This window comes from Crocodylus porosus, unplaced genomic scaffold, assembly GCF_001723895.1.
Source record: "Crocodylus porosus isolate Cpor-Errol unplaced genomic scaffold, CroPor_comp1, whole genome shotgun sequence".
Lineage (NCBI taxonomy): Eukaryota > Metazoa > Chordata > Crocodylia > Crocodylidae > Crocodylus > Crocodylus porosus.
The window spans coordinates 248,505,523-248,533,401 of record NW_017728886.1 but is presented as its reverse complement, the minus strand read 5'-3'; the positions used below and the strand labels follow the sequence as shown (position 1 = coordinate 248,533,401).

Below are 27,879 nucleotides of genomic sequence, written 5' to 3'. Positions count from 1 at the left end.
GTTAGGACCAGATTCAGTTTTCAATGCAAAGCAGAGGCAAAAACATGATAGAGCTGGCTGACGTACAGGTTTACGTCACTGGAGTAGCACAAAGAAACTGGAGTGTGTTGGTGAGCAGGGCTTTCTTTTTTTGCTCATAGCTTCTTCCATTTGAAGAGCAAAAAACTTGTTCCAAACAAGTAGTGGAGCCTGCAAATTACAACCCCATAAACTACTGGAAGCAGATAGATAAACGGAGGCGCCTACTCTTGGAATGACTTGCACCAAATCTCTGACGTTATAGGACAGAATCTGTTCGAACTGCATTGCCTCTTTTGAGAATGTTTTATTTAGGTACTATGTAATATGTGCTGTATTTGTATTATGTGTTTACCATGTGCAGCGGAGAGACAATTTAAGCATCTCCCCTAATGCCTAGACTTCTTCTGTCTATACAAAATTCCTCTATTAAAAGAATATGCCGCATGCCTTATCCCGTGATAGCTCAGTGTAAGGCAGCAATCTGGTGCTCATGGCAATGTTACTGAAAATTAATAGAGAGAATAGAGATAGTAGATTGAGAGTTTCTGAGTAGTAGTTTCTGTGAAAAATTCACCAAAAACTTAAACAGACTAAAAGTAGATTACTGTCTCAAACTTACTGCTTTAAGAGGTTTGAAAATATGGAAAACAAATCATGAGTCTAGCTAATGTAGGACAAAGCTTAGCCCATGGAAGCTATTAGTTCTTGGAAACTTTCATAATCACGTAAGACTTTTTTTCCAAAATCATTTTGGGCCTTCTTTTCCCTTTCTTGGCATGGAAAGTGTGTGCAGCCTCTTTTATTTGGCTTGAATCCAAGGCTGTTGAAAATAAGGGCCTTTCCCTACAGGAGGTATGGGAAGGCCTTTCCCAAAGGGAAATATTCAAGCAGCAAGTTGGATTCTGTGGAGATGGACTCTTGCCCCACATCTGAATCACAAGCAGTTGCTGATCCAAGTAATCAGCGCAAAAAGAAAAATAATCATGTTAGATCTGGTGCAGGTGTTGGGACAAATTAACTATTTTTTTTGTTCATAAAGTCATTTCATTGAGTCATGTTTTTGCCTGCCTCCTAGCAGCCCAAACCAAAGAACTTTAAAGACTTATTATTTAATTAAGATAACAAGACATTTAAGGAAGGATCTTGCCAATCTGAATAATGTTATTGGATCAGCTAAACAGTATGACTTTCTGCTAGCTCTCAGTTGTAGTCCAGTGAAAGATGCTGCTGGCACTCAAGCTGCAAACTAAATTTCAAGCACTTGGAAGGCCAGGGGAGTTTGAGCTGATGTCTGAAGCTGGTATTTACAGTGCAGTCATTCTCAGTTGGATATTTGTTCGCTTATCTGAAATTGCAGTTTCCTATAGTCAAATGCTTAGGGGACATTGAGTTATCAACATGAACAATTACTGGTCAAGTCCAAAATTTTTGGGGGTAGATTGAGGTATACGTATATCTCAAAAAATATAATATACTTTTAAAAAAACATGTTATCCCCCTGTTTGGGGAACCTGCGGAGAGATCAGGTTTTGCTCAGTGAGGAGAGATGGTGAGTGGCAGCATTCCCATTGTATGCTGACAAAAGCATTTGGTGTGCCACTCAGAGTGCTGTGTACTGCCGAATGAAGAAGTGTCTATGAACAAATGCATCTTTGCTTATTTTCTATCTGTTAGTCGAGATATGTTCAATTACTGGAGAGAAGGGTAGGAAAATTGGTGGAGCATGCCAGAGTGAAAAGGCATTTTGCCTAATTCACATTTCCTTCTGGGAGTTGATGTTAAAACTGTTTGCCTTACACTTTTTAAAATTTGGTTAAGACAGCCAAGAAGGAAATCAAATTGTTTCTAGATCTGAAGTTTAAGTATCTCCATAATCTCTGCAGTATGATTTAAATGGGATCTTCTGGTTGCTCCTAGAAACCTTGGAACAGAGACCCTTAATTGCAAGGAGATGATTCGTGGCCTGCTAATTAGGTCAGTTGTTTGGGTTTTTTTGAACTGTACAGTGATTTGTTAGAAATATTGGCTTTTAAAAAGGTTTAGGCTTCTCTCAGCTACAGAAGCAGAGGTTCCAAAGGTCAACCGTTGTGCCTTTTTTGCTTCCCATGTGTATTTTTATTAGTTAGCCTGACTTCTTGTTACCATCCATTTTAAGGTATTCCAGTGTGCTTTTAGGCACACTGGAAAAAAAAATGGAAGTAAAGCATTCAAATAATACTGTAACCATTTGTCATTGGGAGTTTTGCATTTGACTTCAGGAAACAGGATTCATTAATACAAGAAATAAACTTAAATAGTTTTGTTTGATTGATTGATTGATTGATTTATTAAGAATATAAACATGGAACCAGTTTTGTCGGTGTTCCCAATGGCTAGTTTCTCTCTTTGGCGGTTGTTCCTGTGGAACACCAGCGCCTGGCAGCGCTCTGGTACTTAGGAATTTGTCAGCATTTTCAGTGTAAACGCCCATTTTTCAGGAGTTTATATCTGCTATGCAAGTTATCAGCCCAGATGCAAGCAAAGAAAATTATAGTAATTGGCTTTTTAATTTTTTTTTTTTTTAAGTTGAGGGTAAGACCGGGTGTGTGGGGGGGCTTACTCTGTCCCTTCATTTAATTTACTCCTCTGGTTTTAAAAGAAAAGCTGCTGCATTCCTGTCTCTTGGCATCTTCAATTCCCTGATACTCCATAAGGCTTCTGCTTCTTTTCAGGGTAATAGGCCAAGCATCTTTCCTTCAAGTTGAGTTCTTGTTATGTTAGGAATAAAGCTGGTAAGCCTTTGGGTGTATTGTTCTCTATTTTGAGTAATCAGTCCCATTAGATATAAGGGCAACATCAGATGGGCCATTCAGTGCAGTAAGTCTTGTGGTCAAAGGTTTTCTCAGGCGTAGGTAGTCCATCCGGCTAATGTGGTTACCCACACCAGTTTCTGTAGCCAAGGGAGTGATGTGGCTAGCTTCACATTCACTGCTTTTAGTTCCTAAGACTGAATGACTGGGTTCCTAATGACAGCTCAGTCTGGAGGGGGTGTCCTTCAGCCCAAATGCAGCGAGGGTCGAACGTGTGCCTCAGGAGCAGCAGAAATGCGAACTGCTCTTCCACTGCCCTTCTAAGTACAGTGGCCAGCAGTAAACCTCTGTGCTGTTGGTTTTGTATGATTAACCCGGAGACTTGGACATCCTCGGCTATTCTGCTGCCTTTGCTTTTTCTTCAGATTTTCTGAAGAATTTCTTTTCTTATGAGTGTTCATATTTTTTTAATTATATTGTTTTTTGTTCATAGAGACAGACCCTTTTCAAACCAGAAGTTTTTAATGATTTTCAGCTAAGTCTGCCAAGAGGCCATCTGTACAAAGAAACTTTCTAGTTCTGCCCAGCCTTTTCTTTTTAACTTTGACCAGTGGGGGGAGGGGGAATTAAGATGGAGTAAAATGGGGTCTAGTTTCTGGTAGTCTATGTAGGACTAACCTAGTGAGGGTTATTGGTGATAACTGTCAGAAAAACCTTGTTAGGTACAGAAGATATTTGAGTTTCAGCTTCTTTGAGAAGCTGAAAAGGAATGTGGTCTAATTTTACGTGTTGTTATAGAAGAAGAAGGATATAAACTTTAATGAAGGTTATATTGGACCTCAGTGAATTAATAACAAGCCTAGAGGACTGTGTTAAAGATATGCAAAGTTTTAACCTTAATTTTTTCTTGCATTAATATGTTTAAAGCAGTTTCTAGCTTTACTGTCATAATGTGCTTTTTATATATATTTTTGTATTTTATATATATGTTATAAAGCGGGAGATGGAATAGTAGTTGGTTATATAGACACTCATAATTAAATGTTTGTTGGTAACCATACTAAAATCTTGATTACTCAGTGGGTTAAACTAGGGTCTACTTCTCAACAGGAAGCAGACATGCTGAATACTGAAGGCAGTGGAAATTTTGGGCACTTGCCACCTGTCCAAGCCTGGGCAAAAGTTTTGAATTTCAGTCCAAACTGAGCCTGAAACCAATACTTCAGTAATGGGCCTTAGGAACATAAGTTCTTCTGGGCCTAAGGCACGGTAGATAAGATATGCACCTTATAGACTAACTAAATAAGAGCTATATAAAGCACAAGCTTTTGTGAGCTCGGGTTCATTTCAATTTATAACATGGAAAGATTTAAACACAAAACTAGGAAAAGAGGAGAGGGATTAAGTGGGGTAGGGAGAAAGGGGACTGTGTTGGGAGGGACATACAAACAAAGAATCTGTAAGAACAAAGGGAAGAAATGGACAATGCCTTTCCTTGCCTTTGGGGTGCCATAAAAATGTTTGTGGAGGCACAAAGTGAAAGCATATATATGTCCCAACCTTTTGTTGTGCCACAAATGCCTAAATTTGTGGCCACAGCAGTAGGTAGTTATAATTTCTGCCGCTTTATTGTGGCAGGCATCAATTTGCTTTATGGTGGGGAAAGTATGGGCAGCTCAGAGCTGCCTGCACTCTTTAGCTGCCATAGACAGGTGCTTGGGAGCTTGAGGGGCCTGATTCTGTGTACCCTGGAAATTCCCATGCAGGATCAGGCTCCTCACACCCTGGGAAAGCCTGCCTAGCTGTCCCCGCTTACTGTGGTGCACCATCAGGATCTCCAGGGACATGTCTATGTAAGCAGGAAAAGTCAGTGTCCCCACTTACTGAGATACGCCCCCCCCCCATTGTCATGCAGTATCAATGGGCAACCATGCGTTTTGCCCAGTGAAATGGATCAACTGTGCTGGGACATATCCTCACACAGCTTATTCGCTTCATTTGGAGACATCTATTTCTAGCCAAAGGGGTCACAAAAGCTAATCCAGGTGATGAGATAAAACTCTGTAGTCCTTGTTTAAACCAGACTTCACCACAATCCAGTTTGTGGATTACTTTTGTTCCACAATTTCCTGTTCAAACTGGTGTTGAAGATTTTGTTGCCTGAGAAGAAACCTGAGGTTAGTGATGAAGTATCCGAGGAGGTTAAAGTGTTCTGGCGCAGGCCTTTGTGTCTTTCTGCAGCCGATTTCAGGTTCGTTCCACCTTACACATAGGGATCACCCTGCCTGTCCAATGTAGACAGCAGAGGGGAATTTTAAAAAGGAGATGGCATATACGATATTGGTAGAGTTGCAGGTGAATGAACGAACCTTGGATGCTGTACTCCTTTAAATTCAGTCTAGTAACACGTGATCTGTACTGATGTGGCGGCACAGCAGGCATTGTGTCCATTGCAAGGCCTGGTGCCACAGTGAGAATAGGAGTTATTTTGTTGCTTGAGAGATGCCATTTGAGGCTGGGGGGTGTATCTGTAAACCAGGAGAGATTGTCCCCCGTGACTACCTTGAAATAGTCATTCTTTTCTGGAAGGGGATTGGAAGTACTGAATGATATGTTTAAAGTGTTCAGGTTGGGGCTGTAGGTGACAACCAGAAGAATTCTGTTGTTCTTGTCTTGGGGCTGATAATGTAACAGATCAGAGTGAGGTCTGAGTCTGGCTTTGTTAATTGGAGTGGCTGCAGTTTTGGGATTGTGTTGCAGGTGGAGGTGCACTAATACATCGGTCTACATTGTATCGGCACCAATAAAAGGAAAATTGACATTATCGGCAATCAGCCTTTTTGGCAGATGTGGCTGATAATGTAATAAAAGCTGTGTGCATGTATGCAGCTGCAGCATGCACATGGCCAGGAGTACAGCCTGGCAGCTTGGAGAGTAGCATCTGGCCAGTAAGTCTCTAGGTGGAAGGAGCATGGGGAGGGAAAGGGCATGCGGGTGAGAGATTGAGACCCCTGCAGTGAGGGAGGGAGTGGGGCTGCGACAGGGGCAGCTGGTGGTTCATCCAAGGGGTGTGGGGATGGGGACATGGTTCCCAGTGCTGCGTGCACCCTGGAGAGACATGGTAGGGCATGTGCCTCTCTGGATCTGTGCATAGGGCAAGGGCAGACTTCCCATTTAGGGCCAAAGCTGCTCCAGCCTCTTCCCAGTGCCTGCACTTAGGCTGGGCAGGGTGGGGCAGGTGGCAGCAGCACTAGGAGGCGAGGAGCTACGATGAATTTTGGGATGGCTCTAGCCCCCTTGTAGTCCCCTCCCAGCACCCCAGCCACCTGCTGCACCCCACCTGGCTCAAGTACAGCTACCGGGAAGAGTAGCTAATGTGGCATTTGCTGGACACTTGTCAATGGAGCCCATCAGAATAGGAGAGAATCAACATAGCCAGAAACTTCCTCCATGATGCTAATGCCATAGACAGTGGGGCATCTTGGGTTTCCAAGATTTTGGTACTTGAGCCTGCCAGTGAAGTCCTCTCCTGACATTTTGAGGATGGAGCTCCAGAGTATGGACAGACGATTTCAAAATCCCTCCTCTAGCCCAGTCTACAGAGTTGACTGCAATCCAGGAGGTCAGTTCAGTCCAGTGCAGGAGATTTTAAATGCAACTGACTCAGGTTTCCATTCAGGCTATTTGTTCAGTTTCATAGGGAAGACTAGATACTTAAAATCTGTTCACAGTCTAAGTAAAAGTCATGGGAACCATAACAAAGACCCAGCACAACTATGTGTTGCCTGATTTTGAGCCTCACTGGGTGCATCTGCACACAAAATTAATTTGAAGCAATAAACTCCAGAGCAGTTTGAGCTGGAGGAAACCACTGCCAGGTGCAGTGTCTACGCTTACGCCTGGGACAGCAGCAATTTGAGCTAGGGCAGAGCAGTTTACACCGGGGCTGCTCAGTCCTGGGCTTTGGATGGCAGCTTCTGTGGGGACAGGGAGCTGGCTGAGGCATGAGGGTGTTGCAAATGCATAACTGTATGGCTAGGCAGCAGGCAGGAGTCCAGCCCCCAGCTGACTGGATGCAATTTATGCCTGCAGTCAATGTCTACACATGTGTTTAATCACAGTAAAGTACTCCGGTGTAAGACATACTGTGTCCTGCAGTACTCTTACTGTAGCATTAATTAGTTTACCACATCCTAATACCACTGCAAGTGTAGACGATGACTCTAGTCCATAGCTGATTAGTTTACTCTGCAGTTAAGCACATGTGTAGATGCAGCCAGTGTGAGTGACAGGAGCCAGCGGAGTGTTTTCTGTAGCTCGGGTTGGAGTTACCTTCCCATTTTAATTTGCTTGATAAGGTTATTTGTTTCGCTGTTTGGGAGAATGTGGATTCAAGTAGGTCCTTTGTTAACTTTGTTGACAGCTTTTCTTTGCTGTGTATTTATTTTCAGTACTGACTGAGGTCTTTCAGTGAATTTATAATTTAATGGGCTTAATAGGGATATAGTACACACACTTGCTCATTGTAAAGCACAGCATGCATATAGAAAAATTAATTCCCTTTCTGCAGAGAGAACAGCAAAATAATCAAACTATACAATATTACAGCCCCTAGTGGTCATCCTAAGAGCTGGTTTTCTTTTTCTGCCCTGATTTAGCTGTTTGGTAGTCACGTGACAGTTTTAAAATAATGTGATAAAAATGAATTAACACAAATAAAATGTAAGTTTATTATGACTTATTGTTTTACCTACCTAGGATGCCCATCAGCAGGATATACTAATCCCCCTTTATAGAATAATTATAAAAGTAGTAGTTAATTCCAAGTATTTTTCCAACAAATGCTGTTTTAAGTAGTTGAAAAGAGATTCCTAAACCATCCACCTGCGCATGGTTCTTGTAACCAAGGTAACTTATATGTGACATCATATGCTTCCCTCTTGTAAAAAGTGAATCTATTGCAGAAGTCTTAGTTTTACTGTGGCAGCCTGACTTTTATTTTACTGTCAAGTGTGTGACCACATAGAAGTTGTACAAAAGGTGTATCTACATGGGCTGTTAATGTGCAGCAATAAACTGCTGGCTGCAGTGTCTACACGTGTGCCTAGGACCACAGCAGTTTGAGCTGGGGTGGAGCAGCTCCAGGCTGGTGAGAGCCTGGGGTGGCAGCCCAGGGTCCTGGGTGGCAGTGTTGGGGCTGACTGGGGTATGAGGGTGCTAAAATGCCGGGCTAGGTGGCAGGAAGGTGCAAAAGAACCTGCCCCAACCAACCTGACAGAGGTTTTGCACCTTCATGCCCCAGCCAACCTCTGTCACCATCTACACGTGCGTTTCAGTGCACGTAATTACTCTGTCGTAGGATAGTGCTGTCCCGAACAGTACTATCCTACAATGGAGTTAATGAATTGAAAGTGCCCTAATACTAGCACATGTGTAGACAGTGACACTGTACAGCGGAGCTAATTAGTTAACTCTGCAGCAGAACACATGTGTAGAAACACCCAAAGATGAAGAAAACTGTCAAATAATGAGCACTATGCTCTACTATGGGTATGGGTATTTTGTTGATTGCCTCATGGGGCTTGGAAGGAATTCTTTCCCCCTCCAGTTGTTATACATGTCTGGGTTGGTTTGTTTTTTTCACTGGGTGCTGGCTGCAGCCAAGGCTGGGGATTTCGTCTGTGGTGTGCCAGTGCTCCTGCTGGGGCTGAAAGCCAGAGGTTCCTGGAAGGTCTTGTCCCTCTGCTCAGGGTCACACCGATCACCGTATCTGGGGTCAGAAGGGAATTTTACTTTGTGGTCAGATGGATGCACATGTTGCCATCATTGGTAGCAGGGAGCATAGCCTCTTCCTTGGATCTCTAGAATGTATTTTAACAACCCTTGCAGTAGCAGGACATTGAGCACCATCGTCCCCTTGCCTTACCTGTGGCAGGGTAGGGTGTTGTGTCTCGTGGCTGTGTCAAGATTGACTGTGTAGTTTTACTAATAGATTAGACATCACAACCCTAGTGCCTGTTGCCTTGTTGGTTGGAGAAAGGCTAAGGGACATCACCTTGACAGATATGTGCCCTCCCTGAGGCATTAGGCGGTCAGCAGCAGTTCTTATCTGTTGCTCTCTGGCAAAAGTTACAACCATCCAGGCACTGAATGTCTGACCTTTTGGATTCTGTCTCAGTGGTCCAAAGGGGCGATGGTGGGTCTCGGGCAGCTTCCGCTCCTCCATGCTCTGGCCTAGGCGTATGTGCCGAAGGTCTTGGTGTGATGGTTGCAGGATTCTGTACAAGCGGATTCATCAGGCACCTGACTTGACCTTTTATGCAGGCCCATGGTCCAGAGCATCAACGGTTGCCAGCTAAGACATTGCATTTGTATAGAATGGTTTGGATAGGGGTTATTCTGCCTCTGGTGAAGGCTTCAACTAGATGATCTCTTGAAGGATGATTCCAGCCCTACTTTTCTATGATTTGGATTTGTGAATCATGCATGTAGAGACAGTTTTGCAATCCATTTTTAAGACCCGATGCATTTTACTAAATTCTGTAAGTAAGTTCTTTATATTTTTGCTTTCAATAAAACTAGGCCCAGATTTAAAGACAGACAAGCAATCAAAGAAGAAAACCCAACAAAAAAAGATACTGTAAAAATGGGTGGAAAATCACACCTATTCAGCTGCGTCTCTTCTCTCTTGACGTTGTTGACTGGAAAATCTAGCGTGCCATTTTAGACAAATCTTGCTACTGGAGTGTATGTATTGTACCTGGCTCAAGGATGTTTTTAACATACATTCACTTAAGTGATTTGATTATCAGTGCTTTCTCTTGTCAGCATTTCAAGAGTAGCTGGGAACAGAAGTATATACTTTTGTAACTATCAGAAAGGTTCTCAATATCCCAATGACTGATTGGCAAAATATAATATAATTGTAAAGTTTTTTTAATGCATTTTTCATTTTTACCAGATGGGGGTTATCCTGGAATTAACTTAATTTTTTTTTAGGAGAAGAAAGGGAAAGAAAGGAAAAACAACCTTGCATATAGGGTTTTTATACTTGAATAGTGTCCTGTGCCATGCAAAGATAATTTATATTGGCATTTTCTACTCTGGATGCAACAGCCTTCACAGGCAATCTTTACTTCATATGTGTTAACCTTTATCTTCCCCTTTAATATCGTTCCTTTAATTCAGCTAACTCTGTAAAGACCTGCAAGTTAAAATGACTGCATATACCTATTCATGCTTGTCTCAGTGGGACTCTTCATTATTGCCTCTACCACTTTTAAGCACTTTTGGATGAAGGCTTTGTTGTTTGTGTTACTTGGCTCTTTACACTTGTAGCAAGAAATGGGTCAAAATGACTTACTTCATCAATGAGAGTGAGCAGGTTGAGAATCAGAATGTGAAAACTATGGGAAAAGAAAGGCAATTATTGTAAATGGAGGAAATGTGCGCTATACATGACTGCAACCTAATGTGTAAAAGAGAGAGGGTTCAGCATTGTGTACAAGAGTCTCTTTCTGTCTGTCTCAACAACCTTTGCATCTCTGAAGATGAACAGGAAAGGTCAGGGAGACAGTGTGGCAGGGGAGCAAATGAAATGGAGTTCTTCAAAAGATTTGCTTATACTAGACCTCTTTTTTTTAGGCCTTGGGAAAAGCTCAACGTAAGGCCATCTAAGGTCTGTAAGAGCACAGTTTCCTTCCAGCTGATTATGTAAAGTAATACAAAAGTACTCTTCTTGTAGACCTTTGTATTTTTTGTAAGCAATTATAGTAGAACTTCATTTTAATTAGATATCTTGGAGCCTGTAGCTTCTGATCAGAAAAATGAAAAAAGCCTTTATAAGTATTTTGGAGATGCATTTAAAAGAAAAAGAAAATTGTCAAAGTAGGAAGTTCTGAGTGAAAGCTACCAAAAACTTCAAAACATATAGTGTGTTTTAACAAAAATATTGTAAGAAGCACGTTTGATAAAGAAAAAATTCCCCAAACATTTTAAGGCAAAAGCCGTAGTTAAGCTTGCCCCCAAATCCTTATTGTTCTCTGCTAGTAATGCAGTGAGAACAATCCCTGACTATCAAATGCATTGCCTCTCACTATGTTTTGGGATTTTAGTGATATGGACAGGGCTGCCATTTGTATTCTCTCATTCTGAATCCTGGATGGAATGGCAGTTGCATTACATTAGATGTGTACACCTTAATGTATGTTATTCTTTGTTAACTAGACCTGAGTAAAATGTAATAACCTGGTAAAGAAATGTGAAAAAATTACTTCTGTTTCCTGTGTGCATAAATGCAAGTCCATTTACTTCAGCTGCAAATTTTCTTTCCACTTTTATCTATGGAGCGCACATTGTTCTTTCTCTGAAATGTTTTGGCATAACAGTGATTAAAAAATATGGGGCAATTCCTAAACAGGTATACAAACTTCAGCATTCTTTGCATGAAAATACTGCTCTCTGGAAACGCCTTCTATGTCAAAAAAATGAATATGTTCATATGATTTATGTAGGTGATTGTCAGGAGATTTTGTAGCCCATGCAATTTCAGCACTCATTCCTTGTCACTTATGGCACACTTGATGAATTTTCATGATCGGTTGACATGCTTAGTAATTGTCAAAACTTTAAAATGTTATTTCTAAAGAATTATTAAGAAGGGGAAAAATACCACTTCCCTGTTTTTCTGTATAGGCACCTACTTTTATGTGCTCGTCATATTAGTGACACTGAATGTTCTTTCGAAAACCTTGCTTATTTTGCTTGACTGATCAACTCAAAATTTTAGCTTTTGGAAGGGGGACAACTGTGCTCCCCTTCATTCAGTCTAAGTTTTACCTTGCCACCTGGGTAGTTCCATTAGACTTAATAGGATTGTGCACGTAGTAAGGTGCTATACTGCACTACAAGAAAAGGGGTGTCTCAATATGTTACTTCAGATTTTCCAATCAAATCCTTTTTTGTCTGTTTGTATCTACCTATGAATGTGTATGTACGTATATGTGTGTATGTATGTATATATATCATGCACTCACGCGTACACAAGCACATATTCACACATCAATAACTATTTATATAGATATGAATGGATGAATCTATATTCTTACATATATATGAATATTCATCCAAGATATTTTAAAATTAGCATAAGCCTCATCTATCCATTTTGAGTAAGTAAATACTTTTTTCCTTCTGTCAGTCTCTTTAGGTCACCTGAATACATGCTTGGAAAGACCTTACTAAGTCCTTGCTGTCTCCAAAAGAAATGGAGTTTGATTATGGTCCTCTAGAAATGCTTAAATCACAGATTCAAAGATTATAGCCTGTCTGACTCTTGGATCACTCAGCCTGTAATGGCCAAACTGTAACCTGCATGCTCACTTCCTGCAAAGGACTCCATCATTAAGGGTAGCAGGGCCACAACCTCTCCACGGTTCTTTTCCTCTCTGTCACTTATCTGCCTGCCTTGGTCAATGTTAATTACAGTGGATGAGATGGAAAGAGAAAAGAAAATATAAACTAACCTCAAAGCCCTGCTTAAGACTTCTAATGACTTTTTTCTGGCTAGGAGTGCAATGTTCTCGTTCATCTAGTCATGTCTAACAGTATGAAAGGGGTAGCCATAGATGCACTAGATGAAGGTACTGAATGGACAGCTAGACATTCAAATTAAAACATTCTGCATGAATTGCTTATGTGAAGTCATCAAATATAGCCAGCCTAGACCTCTAGCTAGCAAATTAAATGAGGTGGCTGACGCCTACTAGGAGGAGATGATAAGGGTTTAAAAGGGGGCTTGGTGAAGGGAGAGAATGCTATGGGAACGCCCAGCAAAGTGTGGCAAAATAGTAAGAGAAGCTTCCTACTTTTTTGAAGATTTTTATTGTTTTTGAGGAAGCCACAGAAAAGCCTAAATAAACAAAAGCTAGGGGAGCCTGATGCAGTCCAGAAAGCCAAACCTGACAAAATCTGGGTGATGTCCTCTACTACCCCCCATCCTCCAGAGCGACTAAAATCATCTGTTTCCACACAAGAAATAGGACTGCTTTGGGCTTCTTTCGGGAGTTCAAGAAATATATTGGCAGTGTATTTCTTCCCTCCTGCTCCCACCCACTTCTCACCCACCACTGTCCGGCATATATGTGACAGGACAGCTGGAGGGGAAACGACACTCCTCAGCTGGCCAGTGAAAAATGACAAAGCTCTAAAAAAGAGAGGCTGTTTGAAAGGGCCAGTGGTGGAGGGAGTGCTGATGATCTCTGGACCTGTTGGTGCTGGATGCGGAGGAGGTTGCTGAAGGTGTTGCACTGTGGCCCTGTAGCACCGGACGAGTCCATCTGAGCGAGGGGGGACAGAAGGATTGGCGGCTTGTCAGGGTATCTTGAGAATAGACCTCAGAAACTTTCCCGGCTGAGTTGAGTCTGTTGTTTGGAAGATTTCCCCTCGGAGAAGGTGGGATTGTCATCCATTTTCATATAAGACACAAGACACTTTTGTGTAGCTTGTTTGGGGTTTTTTTCCAGTTTTGGCCTAGCTGTTTTTAGCTTGTCCGTACACCGTCTTATTGGCGCTCTAAACCTTCAGTTGGTTCACAGAGAAGGACCGGTTCAGACCTCCACCTTTTTGTGACAAGTCAAATCTGTGAGGACTTCATGAGACTCTCTTTGAGCCCTCCTCAGTCAGGGTTTCATTTGACTACTAAATCGCGAACTGTGATCAAATGCTAGTTCTGCATGTTACCCCCTTCTGCTGTGTGGGAGGAGCTGGCCTCTTCAAGACATTGTCCTGGGTCTTGCTATCCGCCATACGTGTGCAATGGCAGATCTCTTCTTTGGCAGCAGGTGACCTAGTGCCATCTGCGCCCATCTGTTTGTGCTGTAATGATTGCAGTATATTAACCAGGTTTTCATTCAGAGCTCCTATGGGGAGAGACGAGAGACCTGTGTTTTGCAGTCATTGTGTTCAAAGAGAGAATGTGCATAGTGTGTCCGGTGTGGGGTTCTGGAGGTGTATTTTACCACTTGCCTTTTTTTGTCGTCTCCCCCTCCATTTTAAACCTACCTGTGAACCTGAATTCTCTCTTTAATTTCCCCAAAGGAAGTACAAGACCACTGTTTTGTATCTCATTATTGTCTCTGTGTTGCAACAGGAGAGTTTTTCTTTTGCATTAGCAGGTCCCTGTGCCTTAGCGAGGATGCTATATAGCGTAGGCAGTACTGCATCAATCAAAATCTCTGTAAAAATGAGACAAAACAGTAAGTGCTACTGTCATAATGCATTCAACCCAGGCCTTTGTGTATGCAGAGGGTGTCAAACAGTTTGCTTCTGTGAGCAATTGGTCTAACATCCCTCAATTCTGAAACAGCTTAAAGTTTTTTCAAGCTTGGAAGTCCAGTAACTGTGTCCTCAGTGTATTGCCTGCATTGCTAACTAGAAAACCCATTTGCTTGGCTCTTCGAAGCACTGCATTTCTTTTTTCTTGATGAGGAGGATTAGCATGAACGTTCTGATGGACAAATTTCGCTGATGCATTTTTGAGTGTTGAGGGGGAAAAATAAAGTCTCCACATCATGCTCTGTCACACCATACTACTTAATTTAGCCCATCTATTTGCTTCTGGTTAACTGAGGCACTGGGCACTTCTGCAAACCAGACCCCACTAAGAACTATGGCTGCTTTCAAACTTTAAAAAACCCCAAAAACTGCACTTTACCAAAAGAAGCAGCGCATTACTCCGGCCCAGCTCTGCGGTGTCTGTATTGATTGGGCGCTTCAGTGGGGTTTTGGGGTGCTTTTATCTATCGCTGATTCAATTAGTTATTAGATAAAAGCAGCAAGAAAACCCCACTAAAGCACCCAATCTGTACAGACATTGGGCAAGCCAGGTCCACCTAACGCACACCCCTTCTGGGCTTGTGTGGGGCTCGGCGTGGGGATGAATGGAGTTTAAAGTCAAGTGCTGTTTTGTTTTGTTTTAACTTCTGCAAGCAGCCTGTTTCTTGTAGAAATACTTCTCGTTTTGTGGAAGGGAGGCTTGGAGTACATCCAAGGCCAAAAATTTAGATGAGGATTTTCAAAATGTCTCAGCTTTGACTAAATCTACTTCTGTTGAAGTCAACGTGAGCTTTCCCATTGATTTTAAATGGGAAAAGATTTAAGCCATGTTGGCTGCTTTCTGAAATTCCTTTCCAGATGTGGATGCCACATTGTATAGAAGCGGGGTAGGGGGAGAGAGTGTTGTGATGAGAGAGGATATTATATCCATAAAGCATCCCGATATTAATTTGACTATATATTGGTACAGATAAAGAATTTGAATGCTTAAAAAGCACAGTCAGAGCCTCATATTTGATACTGAAGCCCATCCTCTCACAAGAGCCCTTTCTGTGTCTTGATAGTATCAACATTGATTTGAAAGAAAAGCCCACCCTAAAATAAGATCAGATTAAAGACAGTCTGTCATTTTCTATATAAAGGTCTGGCTGCCTTACCAAATGTAGGCTGACAGCTCTATAATAAGTGCTGTAGAGCCACTGAAATATGTACCCATCCACTGCATCAAAGCCATTTTGTTTTCTCTGACTGTAAGTCACCTCAAGGCCATGAAGAGAGCACGGTCTTCCAGATAAAGGCATCTGTCACCTTGGCATTTCGGCAGGTCATTCACTACAGTTAGACATCAGAAGGAGTTCTCTGTTTGCTTCTGCATTCCTGGATAATTCCTAAAAAGTCAGCTAGCCTGAGCAGTTGATCATTAAACCTCTATCAGGCAAATTCCTAGCTGACACGGGGTGTAAAGTTTCAATGCAAACTTCCCTTTTTTCAGCACAAAGGTATTTGGGTCTGTTTTTGTGTGTGTTCTGTTTCATTTGGAGGCTGGATTCAGTGCATGAACTGAGACACTTAAAACCAGAAAGCGAGTGGGGAGCAGACAACCAGTATCTGTGTTGAGGCTCATTTCTAAGTCAAGGTAGAAAATATTGAAAGAGAGCAGGCTTCGAGGCAGAATCTAACTGTGGACTAGGCTGCGATAAGCAACGTTTACTATTTCATTTAAAAGCACACATGTATGTGCATACACATACTGGTGCATACACACACTCTCTCTTTATTTCGTCTCTGTTCTGTTCCATTCTCTCCAGTTTAACTCCTTTAGTGTCAGTGTTTCCCATCTGGTATGGTTGCATGTGTGCACACTTCAGTCTCCGAGCCTGCGGTTTCTAGTCGTGTTTATAATCTGCAAATTCCCATTGTAAAGAGCTGTATGCTTGGAAAGTAAATTCCATCCTCTTTTTCAGTGGGTCACATGCAGGGCAGTCAGCCAGTGTGAATTTTCCCCATCCTGCTACACAGGTGACCTAAATCTTTTTACCTGAATGAATTTCCCTTCCCAGCAGTAATTCATTCATGCTCTTATCTGCTCTGCCTTGGATCTCCCTCTTGAGCAGAAGTGGCCAAACTGCCAGATTTGTCCATGGGGTAGCTTTTTACTCCTATGTGCGTTCTGCGATCTGGAGACGTATTCTCTGAAAAACTGAGCTGACATCAGCAGTTTCATTTGTATTTATTGTTGTCTACACTGCTCTGCCTGAGAATAGGCTCTTGTCTGTATCTTTGATTTCAGCTCTCTCTCTCTTATTCCTGCTCCCCCCCGCCCCTGCAACCTATTTATTAATTTTGGCTTTCTACTGAATGAGTTGCTAGATTACTAGTACTCAAATATCAAAATGCTTCTTAGTGCCAAGCCTTCTGCTATGGAATGTGACAGTATATAGCGTGTGGCACTCCGCAAGGGTTTGCAGTGCAAATTAGGCTGAACCTAGTATGTATGTTTGCTTATCTCTTGCTCTCCTTGCCTCCTCAGATGCAACTAAACTACTACATATGATTGTGCTTGGGGGTATGAAAGTTGCAAAGGATACAGGGATGACTGGCGTTTCCTTCCTTTTCCTTTAACCATATTCTACATGAAGGGGTTTAGTCTCAATGAAATTCATAGCCAGTAGAATGCAAGCAAGGAAAAGTAGGGTCACAAGTCAACTAGTATAGCTGTCTTCAAAAAAAAAAATGATGTTCATTGCTAATAAGTGTGGCTGTGCAAAATCAAATGACGCTAATGGTTATCAAATCCATTTGGTTTGGTAATGGTTATCGTATCTGTCCTTCATATGAGTGACAACTCCTTTAAATTAGATCAAAATCTCTCTGCTACTGTGAGCCCTATAGAAAGAATGATCCAAAGTGACTTCTGGCTCAGCCCATACTGCTGATCCCAGTCGTTAGGGGACATGATTGGAGGTGTTGAGAGTGAATAAATGCCATACCCTCGTTACGGTAAAATCATCTCTGTTTGAACTCAATCAGCTTTGCTCATGGAGACTTCTTACGGTGGGCTGCTCTACTTAGCCCAGGGGAGGGCAAAATATGGCCCACGGGCCAGGTCCAGCCCGCCAACTGTTTGGAGCCAGCCCACAGGTGGGCTCCTGCCAGTTGTTTGGATTCAGCTGGCAGCTGCCCCCCCGCGCCTGCCTGGGGCAGCCCGTGCCCACAGATGGCCCCAGCCTCAGAATATCCTAGTGGGGATATTCCCAGTGCAGCTGCAGTTGCCCAGGTATTGCTTGGCTTCTCGCATTTCCAGCAGTGGCTCCTCCTCCTGCCAATGCTGTGCTGCTCTGGGCAGGGGGGAAGCTGCAGCTGAGCTCCTGTCCTAGCACACAGGGCACCAGCTCCAGGCCCTGCCTGCAATGAGCAGCTACCTGTGGGCAGCCAGGTGGGTGGATGGCAGCTGGGAGCTGGAGCCCTGTGCATTGGAGCCAGAGCCACCTGGCTGCAGCTTACCCCCTATTTGGACTGGCGCAGAAGAGGCAGGAGGAGGAGAATGAGCTGCCTCTGGAGGCTGTGGGAGCCAAGCAGCACCCAGGCGGCTGCAGCTACATTGGGAGCAACCCTGCTGGGAAGCTGTGCAAGCTGGCCGGGCAGGAGTTTGGTGCAGGCTGCCCTGGGTGGGAGCAGCTGGATGGGGGAGGGAGCAGACTGCACGTGCACCGTACCACTGGGCAAGCCCCCCGGCTCCCCTCCAACCCCAGCCAGCTCCTGGGACCTAGCGTGCATGCAGCCCCCACGATGCGTATGTGCTAGGTCCCAGGAGTAGACCAATTGCTTCCACATACACATCCCCCCTCCACAGGAACACCCACACACACACACCCTCACTCACCCACTTCCCATACTCCCCTCACACAGTATACAAGAGAGAGACTTTTTTTTGAGCTATTGTACAATTATCTCTATATGGACTACTCAAAAAAAACCCAGATGGGGATACATTATTTTTTAAATAAAATTGAAGTAAATTATAGTAGATGTTTTATTTTGAGTATACGATTTGTTTTTTATTTATAATTTGTTAAAAGGATTTCTTCTAAAAGATTTTGTGTGTGCAGTCCTTGACGGCTTATCAAAACTTGTTAAGTGGCCCTCCAGCTGAAAGAATTGCCTACCCCTGATTTAGCCACAGGTTAATACTAATTTTTTTGGACTTTCACCATTGATGAAGAAGCTTCTACTCAACCCTTCACCTTGTGATGTCCTCCAACGTTAAATAAGTTGTACATAGGCCTAGAATATTAAACTAGATGTCTCCTATGCATCAGAGAAAGTCTGGTAAAGAAGTGCATCAAGGACAGCATATTATTTATTTCCTCTGTGTGTGTATTATATAACTGGGTAAGATGTATTCTAATGGGTTTCCTTTCCTCTAAATTATGGTCTTCAGTCCTGGAAGTATTAGGATAATGGACTTATTAAAGTGACAGTCTCATTCATGTGGCTAATATTATTTTTCTGTACTGGTGGTTGTTTCATGTGGGACTGACAATGTCTAGAAAAAGCACTGTATTCTGGCATTAAGTGTAATTTACAGTATCTCTGCCTTTCTAGTGTCCTTAGCAGGGAATCAAATCATATTATCTAGCTGTCTTCCATCTCTCCTTAGACTTGGAGTCCTTTGGAGTATATCCATTTATTATTCTCAAGAAATCTTTGCTGTGCATGACCCACCTATTCTCTAGGGCTTACCTGTGTGGAAGCACTTGGGAAACTGGGGGTGAAGCAGTATGAAATCAAAGCATAAATTTGAGTGTTTAACTACCTCCCTTCATGAAGCTATCTCAGCTGGTTATGGAATGGCTTTAGCTTGCTGTAAAGGAGGCTACTTTCATTAAGCAGTAATGATGTAAGGCTACTTTCCACCTGAATGAGAGCATCCACATCATTTAAGGAGGGCTGTTTAACTTGTGTGTGTTAACTTTTCACCTTTTGATGATTTACCTTAACTTTCCTGGGCAGTCCTAAAACTTATAAGGAGATGTTCAAAGGCAAAAATGGCAGTTCAGCACTAACTTCTCCTTTGTGCCTTTTAAAAAAATCTTTCCCTTTAGGAATTTTGCTCATATAAGACCATCTTTTATGTGAAGTTAAAATCTTAATGATAAAACTGTGACTAAATACCTCTTTACTTTGCCGGACTAGGTCTATGAGCCAAAGAACATAAATTAAGACAACTCCGCTCTTAGTCAAGGATTCCAGAATTTGCTGCTGGTGTTAGCGTGCGTGCATCAGTTGATTAACTTATAGTAGTTATGTTGTAGCCATGATGCTCCCGAAATGATGTGAAAGGCAAAGATTTCTTATAGTGATCTTTTTCATTGGACCCATTATGTCATTGGGATAAAGTACAGCAATCTTTCAGATGCAAGTGATCTGAGGAAGGATGTTTTGCATTTGAAACCTTGTCTTACTTCATTCCAACGACACAGTTGGTCCAATAAAAGATATCACCCTAAGAAATATATGAAAAATAAAAGAGTGGCCTTTCATTTTATTTGTGTTTTTGGGGAGTTTTATCAGAGAATTTGCTATCCTTTTTATCAGGGAAAACCAGGATCCCTGAGTTACTGGGACTGATGCAGAATTAGGAGATGCTGTGATGTTTGGATGGGTTTCAATAGTTGGAACAACTATTCTGAAGCAAGTTAATGACCATCTGCCACAAGAAAGAGTGGTATTCTGAGTGACAGTTTACATTCAGGAAGTTCCCAACAATTGAGGCCTCCCTTTTTAATGAAAGTTTGCTTTTGCATGGTGAATGATTTATGGGAAAGTTTTTAAGATACTGTTTTAAGTATCCTTAAATGCTTTGAACACTGAAGAAAATCAGAAACCTTTTGAAACAAACTCATAAATATTGTTCCAGCATTCAAAATATTTTGTCTCCTGTAGGATAGGTAAAGTATTAGTTTATCACCAAATACTTCCAGGAAGATAGTTAAAGTATATAGACTTTATAACTTGAAATCCTAGTAATATAATTATTTCATTAGTCACTGAATCCTGAAATAACCTCAAGCTCCTGAGATCTGAAGTCCATGCTAGGGGGCATCTGTTGTATTTTAAACAAAGAAAGCTATTTTAAACAAGGATTAGTTACTGTGGCTCTTTTGTCTAAAGCTGTGCTGCTGAATAGTTGAAAAAAGTGTAATATTCATCTGTTTGATCAGATAATGCTGCGAGATCAGATTATTCTGGGCTTTGGTACCATGATTCTGTTTGCTAAGGGGACTTAGTTAACAAAATTAAGAATTTTTCTGATCAGAAGTCTTCAAGTACTTTCAGGCTTTTCTTGTTGAAACAGCCCCATAATTTTTAATACACAAAAAAAAACCTGGAAGAAAATTGGAGTAATCAAGCTACAGATTGGAGGAGAAGATAAAACCACTTGTTTTCCTAATTGGTAATGAACAAAATGGCAAATTATTGTGGCTGCCCAGGCAAAGAGGAATTTGCAGAAGTAAGGTAGGTATCTGGGCATACAAACAGGCAGTAATATTTTCTAATTGTTTACTAGTTGTATGTGCGCTACCATGGGATTCTGCAGGCATAGCAAATGCATGTGCACGTTTGGGGTCCCCAGGGCAGGAATGAGGTTTGTCACTGAGGTCTATACCCTTATCAGTGCATGGGGCATCATGCATAAACTTCTCCTGTTTTAATGAAAACAGCAATTAAAGGCACATATCTCCACTGTATGACAGACCCTCTTTACGGAATAGAAATTAGGTGCAGATTTTTAGTGGGCAATTCACTTGAAAAACTGCTCATTCTAGTAATGATACTAGATACTACATCTCAAATATGTCTGGATAAAAAATAAAAAAATCTTACCAGACTGCAAAACAAACTGATATGGGCACAAGGATGGTAAGGCATCAGGGCATGCCCTTGCTCCCATTGAAATTGTGGCAAAACTCATTGACCTCAACTAGAATTAATTAGATTAGCTTGTAAGCTCAGCAGAGCAAAGGCTTCTTTTTGTTATGTGTTTGTACAGTGCCTAGCAACAAGGGGCCCGGATCCGTGACTGGGATGCCCACCTATCTCTTAGTACAACAAATTATTAACAATAATGATGACAGCCAAGATCAGACTGTGACTGCAGATGAATGGCAGCATTCCCCATTTTTATTTTTAGCAATTAAGCATTTTGCATGTGGAAACCCTTTTTGTGCATGCTGGTCTGACAGATTGCCAACCTGTAGTCCATTAGTTAGCTAACTAATGAGAATTCCTTGCCCGACTCCCAGCCACATGGTCTTTGATTTAATTGCTTTACTTCCATTCCAGTGTTTGTTGTTTTAAAAAAAAAAAATGTTAAACCCACATATCACTGCATTGAGACTAAGTAGTGGAAGACTTATTCAAATCCTTGTGGTTGAAATATTTTTAAACTACTATTTAATAAAAATAACTGGTAATACCAAATGGAAACAGTCGCTTTACAACCTCTGTCAAACCTAAGTTATTTTTAAATGTGAAAAATGACAGGGATAAAAAGAAAACTCTCATTTCACAGAAAACTTTTCGTCTTCTTCAACGTTCTGATTGGGTTCAATAATCTTGTGTCTCTTTCTTCAAGAAATATCTTAAGCACTTTAAAGTGTAAAGAAATGATGTTTTGTTATAGTTGAAAAAGACTAGTTTGTCCATTACTTGCATTGTATTAAACTGTACTTTCAAAAGCCCTATCAAATATACCCATTCAAGGATGCACTAGTCATTTCTAATTTTACTTGCCCTAAAATTATGCAAGTTATCTTTGGAGGGATGTGGGCATGGGAGGGAGTGGAGAAGAACCTTTCAGGATTGCATTTCAAGCAGTTCTCTTAACTGTGCTCTAAAACTTGTTTCAGGGGTAACATGAAATGTTAATTGTCAGATGTAACAATTTGGCATTTCCCAAGTCTTGTGGTATGTATAGCTTCCAGTATTCTTTGGAAACAAAGGGTTAATAGTGCAGATGTGCTTTTCCTTACAAGTGCGTATCTTTTTTTTAATCTGTTTTTCTTAATTAACTCTGACAAGTTGTTGAGAATTTCCCAGAAGTATAGAAATTTACTGCAAGAACTAAAATACTTGTAGTGCTAACTAAACTATTTTTTGTGACTTGCAGTGAAGCAATCTGCTAAGTGATAATATTATGAAGCAGAGGTTCCCAAACACTTTCTTATTGCATACCCCCTTCCAGATTTACCAGCTTCCTGCATACCCCTACCACCATATGTTTTATATTTTAACCCCTTAAATGCCAGTTATTACAATGAAAATTATCTCTTCCATTGCACAAGTTCTCCCATGTACTCCAGAGATGTCTTGTGTACCCCCAGGTGTAAGTGATGAGTATACCACACTTTGGGACCCCTTGTTATAAAGCAGCGCATAGGAAATCCTGTGGGAAGGCTCTTTCCCTGTATTGTTGCATTCTTCCAAAAGCTTTCTTGGCAGTTCAGATCAATATCCAGGCACTTCCAGTATGTCCAGGATTGTATTTGGGAAAAACAAAGCAAGTCAAGATGCAAGATGGTTGTATAGCTAGTCCTGCATTAGCTCCTTTGCTGTCGCTCATCACACAGACTGTGACTTCATCCAATTATGATTTTGCAGATAAATGTTCCTTTGGCAAGTTTAGGCAAATTACCATTTATATCTAGAACAGTAATGTTCAAATCAGAAAAGATTTCACTGTTTTACCCCATATTTGTCTTAGTTGCCTCTTTTTACAATAGAGAATGGAGGAGTATGTTTATAAGGAAAAAATATTTTTGGTACATTTTGATTTTTGATTTTTTTTTTTTATTGCATTTGATGTTTGGAATCATTTCACAGAAATTAATGTCATGATTGCAGGTTTGCACCAGTTTAATTACATGCAGAATTTAGCTATAGTTATCAAGTGGTTGTAACTCTGTGAGCACTGACACATAGGATTTTCTTTCATCAGTCCAAACTCAGTGCAGATATACTGTTTTGGCAGTCGTGGCTGAGGAGAGAGGGTTATTAATCCTAAATGTTACTGAAATGACGATGATTAATATTAATTGTGAAACGCACATTCGTATTGCCGCTGAGGTCAACAGACTGATCATAATGCTTACAGACATTAACCCCCCCACAACATGATGCTTTACTTTAAACTCAGCATGCTTGTGGTTGAGCCCAGCACACACCCAGAAGGAGTATTGCATTATTTTGGACCTGGCTCACCCAACTTCTATATAGATTGGGCACTTCAGCAGGTCTTTTTGGTGCTTTTTATCAAATAGCTGACTGAATTGGCTATTAGATAAAAGTGCCAAAAAAACCCACTGAAGCACCTGATCTATCCAGACACTGTGTAGTTGGGTTGAACTAATGTGCTGTCTCTTTAAATAAAGCAGGTTTTTTGGAGGGAGGAGGTGGGGGGGTTCCACATCTGTCAGCGCCTGTAGTGTTTAGTGCTGTACAAACAGTTATAAATGACAGGTTTTCTTCCCTGAAGGTCTATATGCCATGCCTTCTGTTCTAAATGTGCTTTGTAGTGAACAGAATACACTCCTCTCATTTTTTTTACTTCCTCTCATTGTCATTCAAATATACTCTTCAATTGCTAATTTATTCATGGTGCACGCTCTTGCTGTGAAATATCTGGCTTTCACTGCTGGGCACTTCCTACATTGCTGTCTAGGAAGATGATCAGTTTCCAGAGGTCTCAGCTAGAGCGTACTGGGGACCCCATGGTTTGATTCTTTCCTGTGTGTTTTATGAGAAGCTTTAGGTTGTCTGCCTAGATTAGGGATTAGGCACTTCAAATTCTGCCCTGAACTCCTGATTCCTGGGTCCGTAGAGCCCAGGGCACTCTTGCTGGAATACTGAAGTGCTTTGTTAAATAAAAAGCCTATTTCAGGCTACCTGTACTCTTTTGGTATTGTGCTGCAGTACACACTACATATTCATAATCCTTCATTTGAGAGGTAGTAATTATTGAGCAGATGTAGTGTACAATGATAGCAAGGGTTTTAAGCAGCTTACTGATACAGCAGTTTAAAGAATGTTTACTGGCCATAGTAACATTACTTCTGGTTTCCTGTCTTAATTCATTTCAGATTAATCTGTCTTGTACTTGGAAGGAAAATGAATCGAGTCAGTAACTTCAAGAGTTATGTAAAATCTGTACAGTGCTAAATAATTGTGTGGTGTTTTATGCACGCTGCTGAAATTGGAATGTCAATTTGACACAAATTCTCCAAAACAGGGTGTTAGACGAGCTGATCCAATCCTCAAATAAAAGCCTTGAAACTTCCATTTGGATGTTACTTCAGAATTCAGCAATCTTGTTCTTCACTTTTCTAGCACATTTGGAGCATATTTACTTTCCTGTAAGGTAATTAAGTACACCCAATGCCTTTATCCATATACGTAGATGTATTCTATTTTTTGGGCGGAGAAAAGATGGGTGAATATAGATGTCCTTTGAGCTGCATGTCGAACAAGTAACCAAATAACAGGTAATGATATGACAAACTTAAACATATATTGTTATCTTAAGCAAACAAACCAAAAATGACTCTGTTCATTGACTCTGTTCATTGGCAGTTTCCACAATTGAGGAAAGTAGGTGGGTCCCCCCCCCCCCCCCCATAGGTTTTTCTGCTACATTATTTGGAAGGAAGGAGAAGGCAGGTTAAGATTTCCTCTTCCAAAATTAGATTACATTCTCCTCATGCCATTCCAAGTCATCTCAAAGAGGGACGGTTTGTCAGGGAAGGAGTGAAGAATGCAGGTATCTTCTATTGCAACTTGCAGCCTGGAACCATTATTTCTTGGTGAAACCTTTGATTGGTTTTCCTAGGCATTGGAAAGAGTTACCATCAGAAAAAGTTTCAGCTCAGCAACAAATAAATCATACCATGATTTGTGATTTTCATCCTTTTTTGGCCTTGTGGGTCATTCCTTGATGGCTAAAGATACTTAATTTTTCCCTTAATAGCTGGATCAATGTGTCCAGTTGGTACTTTGAAAATATGGCCTATGATCTCTTTCAGTGTTTGTTGTCTAATGTTCAACCATTTCAGTTATCAAATCCCCTTAGCTATTTGTTTTCCACTTAAGTTTTGGCTCTGCAAACCACCACTGGAAAACCTCTGGTTTCTTTAATCTTCCTAGCTCTTTAACTAGAGATGCTGTTGATAATGAAGACCAGCCATATTAAACCAGAGATTGTATAGTCTTTCTACAAACCAATTTTTTTTTTTTTTTTTTTTTTATTTGATAGCTTTCTATGGGAAAGTAGTGTTCAGGAGTATAGACTCTCAGAGGAACAAAGGGTTCTGTGTGACATTTACACCCAAGACAGGTTGCAAAATAAATTTCCCCAGCTTTGGATGTACACAACACTGCTTTGTGCATAATTTTGACCTCAGTTCTAACATAAATTTCTCTGAGTCGTCTTTTTTTTTTTTTTTTTAAAGAAATCATTTGAAATCTCTACATCTATTAGTGTTCTTTTATTGTTTACCATGATAATAAAGAACTAAAAGACAAACTTCAATAGCAGTGTATGTTGCCTAATGTACTAAAGCTATAATAGCATCAAAGACAAAGATATATTTTTACAAGCATTGATTCCTCATGACTAACTTCCTTCATCTCAACCACCATAGGTGTCTTGATTCCGTACGCTTCCCACTTCCTGCGGAAATTTCCTATGGTAGAACTTGCAGGGTTGTTGGCTGTAGCTGTTTTGGTCTAAGGGCATAGGCAGGCAAGATTCTTTAGGTAGATGTGATATCTTTTATTAGACCAACCAAATAGTTGGAAGACAGGTCTTTGCAAGCTTTTGGGCACAAACACCCCTGAAATCTTGCAGAGAACCTTTTTTCCAGCTATTTAGTTGGTCTAATAAAAGATACCACATCTATCCAAAGAACCTTGCCTGCCTGTGGTAGAAATTGGTTCAGTCACTACTTCTAGGCAAATATGTGTTTTCTTAAACTATACTTAACATTGTTTTATTTTAATGGCAAAATCATAGATTGCTGTCTTGATGTAATCTTGTAGGCTGAGAGATTTTTGTATACTCTTGCATAATGTGAACCCATCTCCTGATGGGTACCTGTCATATGTTCAGATGGTTTTTAAAAGGCTCTGCAAATGATTGCGGTGATAAATGTACATGGGTACACATTTCCTCCTAGTAGAAATCTGTGAAATAGGGGCTTTTAGTATGTTCTAAAGTTCTAAGTGTAACTTTTAAAAAAATACAGATGTCCTTTTCATGGACAAGAGGTGGTCAAAAGGGCATTGAAGAGTATTTTTTTGGGTATCTCGACACAACACTAATAGGTAGTTCCCATCAGGCAGCATTGCCTCAAGAATTGACTCTGCTCATGGCTTTTGTCTCTGATTAAACTCCCCTCCTGCTCACACCACACCGTTTCAAATGAACACCGCCCCTACACAGAGCCTTGTGTAACCAAAACGAACACTTCTGCAGTGTATCTTCTCAATATTGAACATTCACTTGTATGCTAAGGAAAAGTACTTGAAGACTATGCCACCTGGTAATGCTTGCTATATTTTATGGCTTGCTATATTTTATGTGTTGGGGGGGTGTACATATGCCTGTGAAATACATATGTAGATGAGGTTTTGTGTCTTATCCAAAAGAAGGCACCTTAGTGACCCGTATCATCATGATGAGTTGCTGATTAAATCGGACTGAAACATGTAAATGTTGTTTAGGGCATGGGGGAAGGGAGGGGCTTTTTCTTTTATAGTTGCAAAAGAGAATGGTTTTATTTTTCATCCCTTTAGATGCTTTTTATATTTTATTTTTAGCTTTGTAATTTTTGGTTTTCCAGTCTTTGTGTTTTCCAAGTGAAGGAGAAGATTTGGTTATGGGGGGAAAAATAAATGAATATTTCCCAACTCCTTCCCCGCCTTTCCCCCTTGCTGATTTTCTTTTTTTAAAAGATGGAAAATATAAAGCCAGTTTTCAGCAGAAAGATTTTTTTGTTTTGAAAACATTCATGATCCTGCATGCTAATCTAGCATTACCTCGGAGCAGAAGATTTGCATTTAAAAGCATCAGTGCTACTTCCTGTAGCACTTGGGAACTTCCTTGTAAGCCTTCAGTGCTTCCAAATGCTGGACCGATCCTGAACCTCCATTGCTTATGAGATCTAATGAGAATAGGTGCGAGTGGGGTGCTTGAAAATGGGAGGGATTTAGACAGACATGGGGAAGATGCAAAGGAATGGGGTCTGCACTTCCCTAAAAGGACATTTCCTGTGTTTTTTGGAGGTTTAGCCATGTGCTAGTGGGAAGAGAATTGTGTGGTTAAATCTTTATGAACTGCACTGACATGTACCCCTCAATACTTAATGTGTGAACTTATATGAAGACTGGCTTTAAAATAACACATTCAGAAGAGGCAAGAGAGGATTTTGAAGGTCATTATTACAACATATTAAAATCAAATTTATGTTGCACAACTCAAAACTCTCAAACAGATGGAGCTGGACTGGCTCCCAGCATCTGGTCTGAATGCCAGAGTTGTCTATGGGGGGAACAGGGATGGAGAGGAGGAGATGGGCTAAGAAACCAAACCAACCCTCCACTCCTCCTTTAAGTAAGTTTCAGACACACCTTCATTTGCTTAAATAAAGTTATGGTGCAAAAAGTGTTAGTTTTTTTT

At 41.0% G+C, this 27,879-nt stretch overlaps 1 protein-coding gene and 1 long non-coding RNA gene across 2 annotated transcripts in view; one reads left to right on the top strand and one right to left on the bottom strand.

Moving 5' to 3' along the window:
• EXT1 (exostosin glycosyltransferase 1) overlaps positions 1-27,879 on the top strand; it is a 245,994-nt gene that overhangs the window by 54,952 nt on the left and 163,163 nt on the right. The gene's annotated exons all lie outside the window — the stretch shown is intronic.
• Positions 12,563-25,994, bottom strand: LOC109321490. Its single transcript, XR_002104068.1, has 3 exons — positions 25,898-25,994; positions 25,578-25,579; positions 12,563-12,573 (listed from the first exon to the last, which is right to left on the bottom strand). It is a non-coding gene; the product is annotated as an uncharacterized LOC109321490 (long non-coding RNA).